The sequence below is a fragment of the Humulus lupulus genome, chromosome 8 (genome assembly GCF_963169125.1).
Source record: "Humulus lupulus chromosome 8, drHumLupu1.1, whole genome shotgun sequence".
NCBI classification, from domain to species: Eukaryota; Viridiplantae; Streptophyta; class Magnoliopsida; order Rosales; family Cannabaceae; genus Humulus; species Humulus lupulus.
In genome coordinates, this window is record NC_084800.1 from 46,106,109 (window position 1) to 46,117,751 (window position 11,643).

General features: G+C 33.8%; 2 pseudogenes; both read right to left on the reverse strand.

The window, feature by feature from the left end:
- Positions 1 to 2,351: 2,351 nt before the first annotated feature.
- LOC133797062 (protein NRT1/ PTR FAMILY 1.2-like) lies at positions 2,352 to 4,909 on the reverse strand (annotated as a pseudogene).
- A 3,691-nt stretch (positions 4,910 to 8,600) lies between these two features.
- LOC133795345 (protein FAR1-RELATED SEQUENCE 4-like) lies at positions 8,601 to 11,324 on the reverse strand (annotated as a pseudogene).
- Between the last annotated feature and the right edge of the window lie 319 nt (positions 11,325 to 11,643).

Below are 11,643 nucleotides of genomic sequence, written 5' to 3' on the forward strand. Positions count from 1 at the left end.
GATATGACGCTTGGAAGGGCGATGTACTAGGCTACCTCTGCTCGAGGGCCATCGCATGGATGAGCCTTGGGCTGGATGTTTGGTGATGCAAAATTTAAGGGTTGAGGGTCGTTTGAGGGACCTTTGGTATTGGATGCAGGTGGGCTGGCAGGTGAGTTTGTGGCTTTCTTTTTTCTATGAGCGATGTGTTTAACACGACCCATATTCGGTTGGTTCTGTGAAGGACTGGTCGTAGGGTTTGGGTGTGAGGCCAGAGGTTCTGAAAAAGGCAATGAAGGTTGTTCTAGATCCTAGAACAATAAAGTGAGAAGATCGTCGTCTATTGGTCTCTCACCTCCCCAGGGATCATGCATGAATATCTGAGAAGAGCAAAAGGGAAGTGAGAATCTACAACCAATAGATAGAAGAAAAAGGAAAGCAAGGATAGCGCTGCTCGTGTATAAAAGTTAAGCTTTTATACGACCAGCAGTATCCTGATAAAAACACAATAAACATACGAGTAGGTTGGAAAAACATATCAAAAAGTGAATTTGAAAAGTTTTTTCCGAAAACCCAGTTTTTTTTAAATACCCAAAATTGAATTTTCACTTCAATTTTGGACCCAAAATCAATGTAAATACACCTCAATACTCCTTCTAAACATTGTTTTATGCATTATATTGCCTAAAACCCCTATTCTAGCATAGTTATTCTATGTATTTTGCTTAAACCTGTTACCCAAAAAAAAAATCTCAAGAATAGTGTGAACCCAGTTGTGTGAAAACATGCAAATCAGGGCCAAAATACGTGAAACTAGTTACAAAAGTGAGGAGATGAAGTCGAAAACTTACTTGAGTATGGATTTATTGAAGAAAACACGAGAATGGTGCTTGAAGTTGATCGTAGATGTCACGGATCGAACTGAAGGCATTGATTTTCTTGGAGGGTTTTCTGAGTGCTCTTGAGGAGAGAGAAGACTCGAGTAAAAAATGAAAAGAAGTTGAAGGATATATATTTATTCTGATTGGGGCCTTAATGCGAAGTAATGAAGAGACTTGAGGGTTTTTTCATGGGAAATAGCAATAACTTTCGAATCGTTTATGGGAAACTGTAAAGGTCATGATTACTTACTTTTTCGAAAAAGTAAGTACTGACAGATGTGACAGGTTAGCTGGATAGCTGGTCGAGTAAGTTTATTAAATGCTGATCGCATTAAAATAAACTTAGGGGACAAATGTTTATTCAAAAAAATATTTGCTTGATGACATGGCACGATCAAGGCGCATGTGAGCAGCACGTGATTCTTTCTTGATGAAAATTTGGTCGACCAATGACCAGGAAATTAAGCTGCCTGATAGGCACGAGGAACATGCTGAGTAATAGGGAAAATGATGTGCTGACATATGCGACCAGATCTGCTCGTAGGACCGAAGCCAGAATTCAAATGCAGTTATGAGTTGGATATTTCTAGGATATTTAATTATCTTTATACGTAAATATCATTATTTTTATTATTATTCAAATATGCTTGTAACACAAGTTAAGGACGGCCCATAGGCCTATATGTACATCCTTGAGCCTATAAATAAGACTCATGAGATTTATTGAAGGGAGAGACAATTTTTTGTATTAAGAGAGAATCATTTGTAATCAAGAGAGCATTATAGTGTTTTTATCCACTAAACTTATACTCACCTCCAAGTTTGTGAAACTCATTAATCCTAGTTCACTGATCGCAGGTTTTGGAGTTCTACATTAATAAAAACACGAAGTGGACGTAGGTCATTACCATTCTTTGGGGTCGAATCACTATAAATCTTGGTGTCGTTTACCTTCTTGAGTTTAATTCATCTTATTTCTATCGTTTTTAGTGACTCTGTATCGTTGACCAAATCAAGAATCAACATATTTATTTTGTTTTTGAAGCTTATACTATAAAAATAAATATACATATATTAAACTATAAAATGATAAATAATGTTTTTTTTTATGTAAAGAAATTAATATGTAAATACTTTATATCATTACTTTAGTTTAAAATAATAAATGATATATTATTAAAAAAATAAATAAGTGTATTTTTAAAAATTATACTTGATTCTAGTATTTAATGATTGTATTTTTTAATTCTCTTAAAAAAATATTTCATAAGTAAAATTATTTATAAATTATAATCTAAGAGAAATTCTGGTAATTTTTTAAAAATGTGATTTGCTATTTATGATTATATTATTTATTATTTTGATAAAATATATTATCATATTAATTTTATAAAAATATAAAAATTTAGATAAATTCCTATACACAACCAAATATAAATAGTGATATTCCCATCATTCATAATATTCCAGTCCCAACCAAACAAGATTATGTAAATTTCTAAATATCATAATTCCCTTTTCAACTTTTCATTACGTGAGTTACACACTAATGTTACATGTTTCCTTTGTTTAATGATTAATATGAAAATGATGAATCAACCCCAAGTAGTAACTCTGAAGTCTCAACCCGACAAACAGTTTTTTTTTTTTTTTAAGGGTCAGCATTGAAAACAAGTGATGAAGAAGTCTTTAGATTTGGTCACGCTTTCCCATCGTCTTCTCCCTTATTAGATTTATCCAAACCTAACTCCGGCTCCAAACATTGTTCTTCTTCTTCGGAATCCCAAATATTTCTCTCGTCACAAGGCCCATAAGCCCAACTACATAGTAGACAAAATTTATCAAACCCAAAAAAGTCAAAACCCAAAAGTAGTAATCGTAGTGACCATTGTTTGGATTGTTAGCAACCCAACTCACACTCCCGCCTTTCCCACTTGTGTCGTTCGCTATTCGTAGAATCAAAGCCGCAATCAGATTCCCGAACCCCAATCCCAGAGCGAACAGTGCTACGGCAAAGCTGGTCATGTTCTTGGGGAACTGAGAGTAGTAGAACTCTATCTGTCCAATGGCGTTAAACGCTTCCGCCAAACCAGTCAAACAGTACTGCGGTAGCAGCCAAACACACGACATCGATTCGCCAACAACGATGCTCAGCCTTCGTCGTTTGGACTCCACGGCGGCGGCCGTGGCCGTGGCTATGCAGGAGATAGCAATCCCAATGCCCATCCGCTGTTTGAAGCTGAGGACTTGACGACGTCGTTCGGTGAAGCGGGAGAGGAGTGGGACCAGGGCTCTGTCGTAGAAGGCGACCCAGAGGAACAGAGTGAGGATGGAGAAGACAATGAAAGAGCCTGCTGGGATCTCAAAATGGGTGGTAAGGTGTCGTTCTGTGGTCGCTGCTTGGATTAGGTAAAGTGTGTGTTGATTTATGGGTACTGCGACGAAAATGCCGGTTGACCAGATAGGGAGGACTTTGATAATGGCTTTGAGTTCTTCTACTTGCTTCACTGTGCATAAACTCCATGGGTCTATTGCTAAACCTTCTGGGGTTATCTCCTTGTCCGGGCTTCTAATCATGCAAGCCTTGTTTAGGAACCTGAGAATAGTGGGTAGTGTTTAGTGTTTACTTGATTGGATTAGTAAAATTATTCAGATAACAAGAAAAATGAGACTAGAAATCATGCAAGATTGTATTTTTATTTTTGAAGTTTTATGGTTTAGTAAGATTGATGAAGTGCACAATGTAGAAGGACTATTTTGAGCTGGTCAGCTGTGTATTTTCCCAACTGTTAAGAAAAGCTATATACTGACCATGTTTGAACAAAATTATGGTGGCTCATACCTTAGCTTATCTGTTGGTCTCACAAGGTTGGAACCTTTGAGATGGTACCAGCCATCGAATTTATTGTCTTGTGGCAAAGCCAAGTGTCTGTTCTTCCAAGCTGCTGCAACCACATGAGTAAACCCTGAAAACATGTTCTTATTTGCGCTCACCCTAATATAAAGGGAAGAGCCTATGAAAAACAAAACAGTGGAGAGTAACATCAGCCCTGCAGGAACTCCAAACCCCACAATCCAGCCACGTTTCTCCTGTAGATAAACTATGGCCGTCACCGAAACCATCACTGAGATTCCAACCGAAGCGTAATACCAGTTGAAAAAGCTCTGTAAGATCCTCTTATTATTGGGATTTTCGGGCTTGTCAAGTTGGTCAGCGCCGAAAGCCAAAGAACACGGTCTAATCCCGCCAGCTCCAACACTCATAAGAATAAACGAGTAAAGAAGCAGCACAAGTTGAGGACCGCTTGCAGGAGAACAACTCTGTCCTGGTTTTCCATTGTCACAGTGAGGAGGCCTTGCTCCTGGGATTATAGCTGTTAACCATAGTACGATCATCCCCTGTGAAAACAAATCCAAAGAAATGACTTCCATTCATTCTACTGTACGTGAATGGTTATGGCGAAAAGCTTGAAGGGAGCGGTAGTAATTTCATGGGTATTTGCTTACCAGTAGAGTGGTGATGGTTCCTAAGGCAATCACTCGAAAGCGACCCAAATGAGAATCCGAGACAAAAGCCCCTATGATGGGAGTAAAGTTGGACATGGCTCCCCACAATAGCAGAATAGTGGCTCCGGTGGCCACATCCAGGTGATAGTCATTCCTCAGGTAATTTATCATATTTGCATGGAGTCCAATGCTGGCAAGCTTTTCAAATGTTTCGTTTGCTGCATGGAGAGGAGCCAAATGAAAATCTTATATGTAATTCTTGGTTCAGAAATGTGTGTACCATGATTCATGTATGTTCAAATATGTATTCTGTACATGTTACAATGTTGCTGTTTTCCAACTGATCCTTGAAAATGGATGCATGTATACAGATTAACAAGAAAGATTATGAGATTTAACACAAGTAATAATTAACCCCAGTTTCACGATGTTGTGCGAGAGATAAGTACATATTATAAATGGCATGGTTCTAAGGCCACCCTTCTTGCTTTTAGCTTGTTCAAGAGAGATTTCCATATTTTTCTTCCTGCAATTAATTTAGAGCTCACTTTGTTTTCTCAGATGACAGAGCTCATAGTTTAGGGGTGAGAGATTGGTATATAAGTACTTGTATTACGTATATAAATAAGACAAGAGAAAGGGAGTTAATTACAATCTAATAGGTCACATTGAGATTATCATCAGATCAGAATATACCAAGAGTCAATAGACTATTCATATAGAATTGTCTCTATCAATTTCCATGTCACGGGCGGGACAAGTTCAATTTATTCTTATAGTTAGATCCAACATGTAAAATCCAAGTGACTTTATAACATAAACGAATCTAGACAAAAGCAAATTAAACTTGCCCACATATATAGATTGGTTCTTGTAGAAAATAAATTACTTTCATTAAAATTAGAACACAATCTGCTATTAAATGGACTCCAAGCCAAGTAAATTTCATGCACGTAGCTAGGGCAATACGTGTAAACGTGTTAGATTTGTGTCGACACGATTAAAATAAACATGAGCACGACATAATTATTAAGCGTGTAAAAAACACGAACATAACACGACACGATAACATGATTATGATATGTCATGACATAACAAGAAATTGACACAATTAATTATAATTATATGAAAAAAAAATCATAAAACCTATGATAATTATTCGTGTTGATACAATTATGACACGACACAATTATTAAACGGATCAACACGATTATCACACAATATGATTAAGGTAAACTGTTGCGAATTTTTACTACTGCGCAAGTATACGCAATCGAATAAACAAGTAATAGTAGTGGAAATATATTATCGTTCCGTCAGGGAATTGATCTAATAATTACCAATAGCAAACTTTTATTTCTATTTGACTAATGAAATTTTAATGACAATTAACAATGATCAATAAACTAAGAAAACACAATTTAATTAACGAAATTTAATATGAGCGAAAGATTAGAGTATTCTAATTTCATCAACCTTCAATTATATTCAATCAATAATACAACTAATATGTTTCTGTGATCTATGGTTATAGCAAGTTTACTAATGACAATTCTATTCTCTCTCAAGATATAAAATATTCAGTTTACCTGCGAATTTTCTACATGTCTGTGATAAATTCTACACATAAACCGCATTAAGAACAAAAACCTAATTGCTACACAAACCAATTTGATACTTTCGTTCTAAATTGAAATCTATGTCTATTGTCTAAAACTATTCCAATTCTCACTTTTCAGATATTGAATTAAAACCAATAATCATGCAACAGATGGCCAATCAATTACAAGCATTAAACATAAGAACAATAGATAACCATAAATTCAAAGATTCATAGAAATTGCATTAAAGACGAATAGAATATCCAGTGACTACATTAAAATACTCTAAATACGAATTTAGTTCATAATATTAAACTTCATCATCCAATCTAAAATTCAAAAACATAAAAATAAACACAAACGAAATAAACGTGGATTCTTCTCTGTTTCTTTCCCTTTGCCGTCAGAATGCCTCCCTCCTTCTTTTCCTTTCAGATCTTCTTTTTATTCTTTTTACAAAAATCCAAAAACCTACGAATTTCCATGAAAATTTCCAAAAATGCCCTCGTGCCGATATATTGCCCAAGACAGGCGATATATCGCCTGGCGAATTTTCTCGATAAAAACGCGAGTTTCTGATGTCGTTTCTGCAAAAACAAAATTTGGAATTCCTTCTTATGACGATATATCGCCCAAGACAGGCGATATATCGCCTGTACAACATTTCCACATATTGGCCAATATTCGGCTACTAAAACCAACATTTATCCAAATTCTCGAACAAATCAGAATTATAACGACAAACTGCACAAGTTCACCAAACAGATTAAATAGAAACTTTCTCTTGAGAAAAACAACCAAATCAATCTGAAAATGTTATTAATAAGCGTATATTTTATACGCTTATCATAAACACAAACATGTCATGATTATTAAATGTGTCAAAAACTCAAATACGAACAAGACTATTAAACGTGTCACCCAAACCTATTTATTTTCGTATCGTGACCGAAATTATCACCCCTATACGTAGGTCAAATGTTTATTGATTACTTTGTAGCTATCAAAGGAATTAAAAGCCTCATTGTTTTTATTATTTTGTACTTTGACCTATCCAATCCTAAATATGTGCACAAAGAATAGGTCGACAGCGTGGAAGAAATACTTCAAAGTCCAAAGGCTTAGATATAAGAGAAATGCTATATAACCCGGTGGAATTTTATCCAGAGTGTATGTGGCGGTAAAGTTAGTTTGAGTTGAATATTATTTTAATAATAAACAAGTATACAGTTGTATTATGTTTACTTAATACCTACTTTTCAATTTCTTTATTATTTGGCTTTGATTTAAATGAAAAATAAAAAAACAAAAAATTATTTTCTTCTTTCGTTTTCTTCTTCTCTACCTTTACCATCTCTCTTTAGCTCCAATTCTATATTCCAAAACATTCATATGTTATAATCATCTACAAATTTCCTCTTTTTTTCAAGTTAAAGAGGAAGAAAAAAGTAATTGAATTAAGGATTAGTTTCAACGAAAACCCTTTTTTTTTATCTGGGATTGTAGCTAAGAGGAAAAAGATGTGGAAATAGTGGAAAGAGGCTTGGTGATTGATTGCTATCCTCTATTTCTACCTTCGTATCTTTCTCCTTCTATATATGTGTATATATGGTTTGACTCTTATTTCTTCTCCTATCTTCATATATATATATATATATAATTTTTATTAAAAAAAATCTATTTTGAACCATCATTCTACTCTTTTGTAAGAATGCAAGAAAATGAATCTACCTTTATTTTAAAATTAAAATAAATTATGAATGCAATTTGTAGGAGAAGAATTTATACGATGGAGAATATAAAATGTTTTAACCCGTAAAAGATAAATGTGATGAATTTTATTAATTGAAAAAAATAAATTATGTAGTAAGTTTAACATGACATTCTAGATTGGGGTGGAATGATGCATAATTTTGGGCATAAATTTTATTGAGCTAATCCCTTAAGTGTTCCCAAACGTATTTGCACACTTTTTTTTTCCTCCTTTTATCTTCTGTTCATATTTTAGGGACTATTGAGATGGTACATATGTCATTTGGAGAAATACAAGTATGATGATATTTAGTAAAAGATTGAGTTTCTTTGCTTTACCTCTATCATTTGTGAAATTCTATAGAGAGCCAAAAATGAAAAGCATCATCTCACAATTTAAAGTTATTCTTAAGAGTTGTTGAATCGTCATTCCGGCCTTCAAATGTTGTGTGAGTCACAGATATATCTAAGCATCTTTATTTGATACTAAGGACTCTTTTGAGTTGGTTATGTTATTTGTATTAAGAATGTCTCATGTGGCAATTATCCTTTTTTTTAAAATATTTGTTTACTTTCTCTTGTAATTCAAATGCTAATGTTGTTTGGATTTCAATACAAAATAATGAGTTTGCTCGATTTCTTGTAAAGTGACCGTTTATTTTGGGAAGAGCCCCATTTGTGGATGTCAAACTCTTTCACATTTTATTTAATTAAGTCTTTTTCTTTCTGAAGAAAATAAAAATAAAAATAGTGATCCCTCAATGGTCCATATATAGTCCCTATGTTGATTTATCATGCCATGTGCAAACTATCTCATAAATAATTCAAAACCAATACTAGTTTATCAATTTTCATTACAACATTCTTTCATTCATACTTCTCACAACAAAAGGGCATAACTGTTTACAAAAGAGACACTTTCCTAATAAACCAAAACAAACTAATTAGCAAATGAACTTGTGACTTCCCAATAAACCAAAATAAACTATACTCACAATTAAAAATTTCATATGGGAACTTCTTCATAATCATTGGCTGTAAATTAAAAAAAAAACTAATAAGCTAATAAGTTAACAGTGATATAAACAATATAAATATATTCATATATACACACATGAAGCTAATAATTCTTGCAAGCAGTTTTATTTTTACCTTGAGCATTATGTATGCTACTAGCATAGATAAAATGATTCAAATTATATGGTGGTGGGTAATGGAAGTAGGACATAGGTAAGGTTTGAAAATAGGTAAGGTTTGAAAATTAGGTTGGAAACCTAAAATTTGCTTTCTAGGTTGATTATATGGCATGGACACTTTTGCTTGTGCTTCCTCAATTTGAAAAGATAAATGGAAAAAATTATACAAATATTTAGATAATCCTTTAAAAAAAAAAAGCAGCTAATTTTTACCTGGTCTAATGTACCAACAAATTTCTCATTATTTATGCATCCTTCCTCATTGTTTGTGTCCTGTAAAAACATAAAATACATACATAATTTTTTTTAAATGAAAATGAATGTTAGAATAAAACAGTATACAACAACAGAGAATCCTTACATTCACATTCTTTCTTCCTTTTTTGATTCTTTTACACCCTTTCTTTTTCATAGTTGTTAGTTTTTCAACCATTGGAACTTTCCTATTCTTAGGTTGACGCCCATGTCTTCGAACAACAATAGGAGAGCGAGATTCATTACTTTCACTAATCATTTCATCACGAGAATTCTTAGAATGAAAAATTTGAGACTTGGTCAAATCTACTACCCAATTAGCTTCATCTTTAGCTAAGTTTATTTCAAATTCATGCATCACATTCCAAAACAATTTGAACTTTTCATCAGAGACAATAGCCCAATCAGGCGCTTTGTCAAATTTTCTTTGGAGCTTGTGATATCGTTGTGCTTCAGGATTGCTATGTAAATCATCATAAGCAATTTTAATCTTTGTATGACGCCTTCTCAAATTCTTTCTCCATCGTGACAAAATGTATTTCATTGGAACATTCGAAACTCCTATTCTAATGAGAATTGATATAGCGTGCTTGCATAAAATTCCCTTAAATTCACATAGTCGGCAAGAACATTGAACCTCATTATTTTCATTGTTGAAATGAACACACTTGCTTCCTTCATCAAAGAATAAGACCTCACATACATCAAATAATCTAGAACTTTCATCAACACAAGAAACCTCACAATAAATCTTTCCAGTCAACTCTTTTTGGAACTCTTTAAACTTTGCATTAGTGTAGGCTGCCTGAAATTGCTTTTCGATTGCAAAATGAGTCACTCAAGGAATTAAAGTGCTAAAAGATTGAAAATCAACTTGATTCTCCTTCTCAATTTTGTCTCTTAAAGCACTATCATATTGCTCAACGAATTGCTTAAGTGTTGTCTTTGAGTTAACATATCCATCAAAAAATGCATTCATACTTTCACTACGCTAAGTAGTTGACATTCCAGCCCAAAATGTATCTTTGACAAATGCAGGAACCCAACGACATCTTTCTTCATATAAGCTATTTAACCAACCATTGTCTTGAAAATTGAAATCACTGATGAAAAGACCCCATGTTTTCTCAAATTCTTCCTTTGTCTAAGAATTATAAACACACTTTTTCAATGCCCTTTTAATTGGCTTATAAGATTGATAACCACTTAACTTCTCAGGTATCTTTTTCATTATATGCCAAAGGCACCAACAATGTCGACTTTGGGGAAACACAATCTCAATTGCCTTCTTCATTGCTTTGTCTTGATCAGTAATTATGGCAATTGGAGCAAATCCAGGCATGCATGCTAGCCATGTCTTGAACAACCAAATAAATGTTTCAGTAGACTCACTTGATAGCAACCCACATCCTAACAAGATTGATTGACCATGGTGTTTTACTCCAACAAAAGGGGCAAATGGCATATCATACTTGTTTGTTAAATATGTAGTGTCAAATGTAACCACATCACCAAATTCATATATCGCTCTATTCCTTGCATCAGCCCAAAATATATTTTTTTATCCTTGACTTTGCATCTAAATCCATTGTATAGAAAAAACTTGAATTTTTAGATTGCATTCAAACAAAGTATTGATGAATTGCTTCAGCATCTCCAACCCCTAGTCGTAATCGTCTTGCTTTCTCAATAAGATTTCTACAATCCTTCTGTAAGAATGGAACATTATCATGATCCCCAGCTTCAATAACAAATGATTGAAAATTCTTTGCCACACTTATTCCTGCTCGATCATTTAGTTCAAGTTTTCTTTGAGCACTAATACTTATCTCTCTATTGCATAAATAGAATCTTGACATTTGAGTACTCAATCCATGGTTATGCTCAAGTATAACTGAATTAATCTTGCATTTTCCATCCTCAAGAATAGTACCATTAATTCTAGTCTTGCATTCCACTTTTGTCAAAGGATTAGGATTAAGATCATTTTTCTTGTGAGATTTTGACTTCCCTGCTCACGAACATGACAAAGTTAAGAATTTTATTTTTCTATCTTCTGAAGCATGTGATGTTTTCTTTTTAATTCCAAAACCCTCTTACTTTCCATATTTTCTATAATACTCATAAAGATCATCAAATGAGCTAAAATACATTCCAGGTTCAGGGGCTTTTAGAATTTCTTAATACTCTATTTTATCCTTCTTTTTTTGCATGTTTGAAACTCTCCCACTTTTCTCTTTATCCAAATCCATGTCCATATTTGCGACTCGCGCAGCACTAGAAGGCTGGAAGGACGATTCAACAGCCCTTATGAGTAACTTTAAATGATGAAATGATGATTCTCATTTCTTACTCTCCATAGAATTTCACAAATGATAGAGGTAAAGCAAAGAAATTCATTCTTTTACAAAATATCACCATACTTGTATTTCTCCAAGTGACATATGTCAGTAGTCCCTCCTGAAATATGAA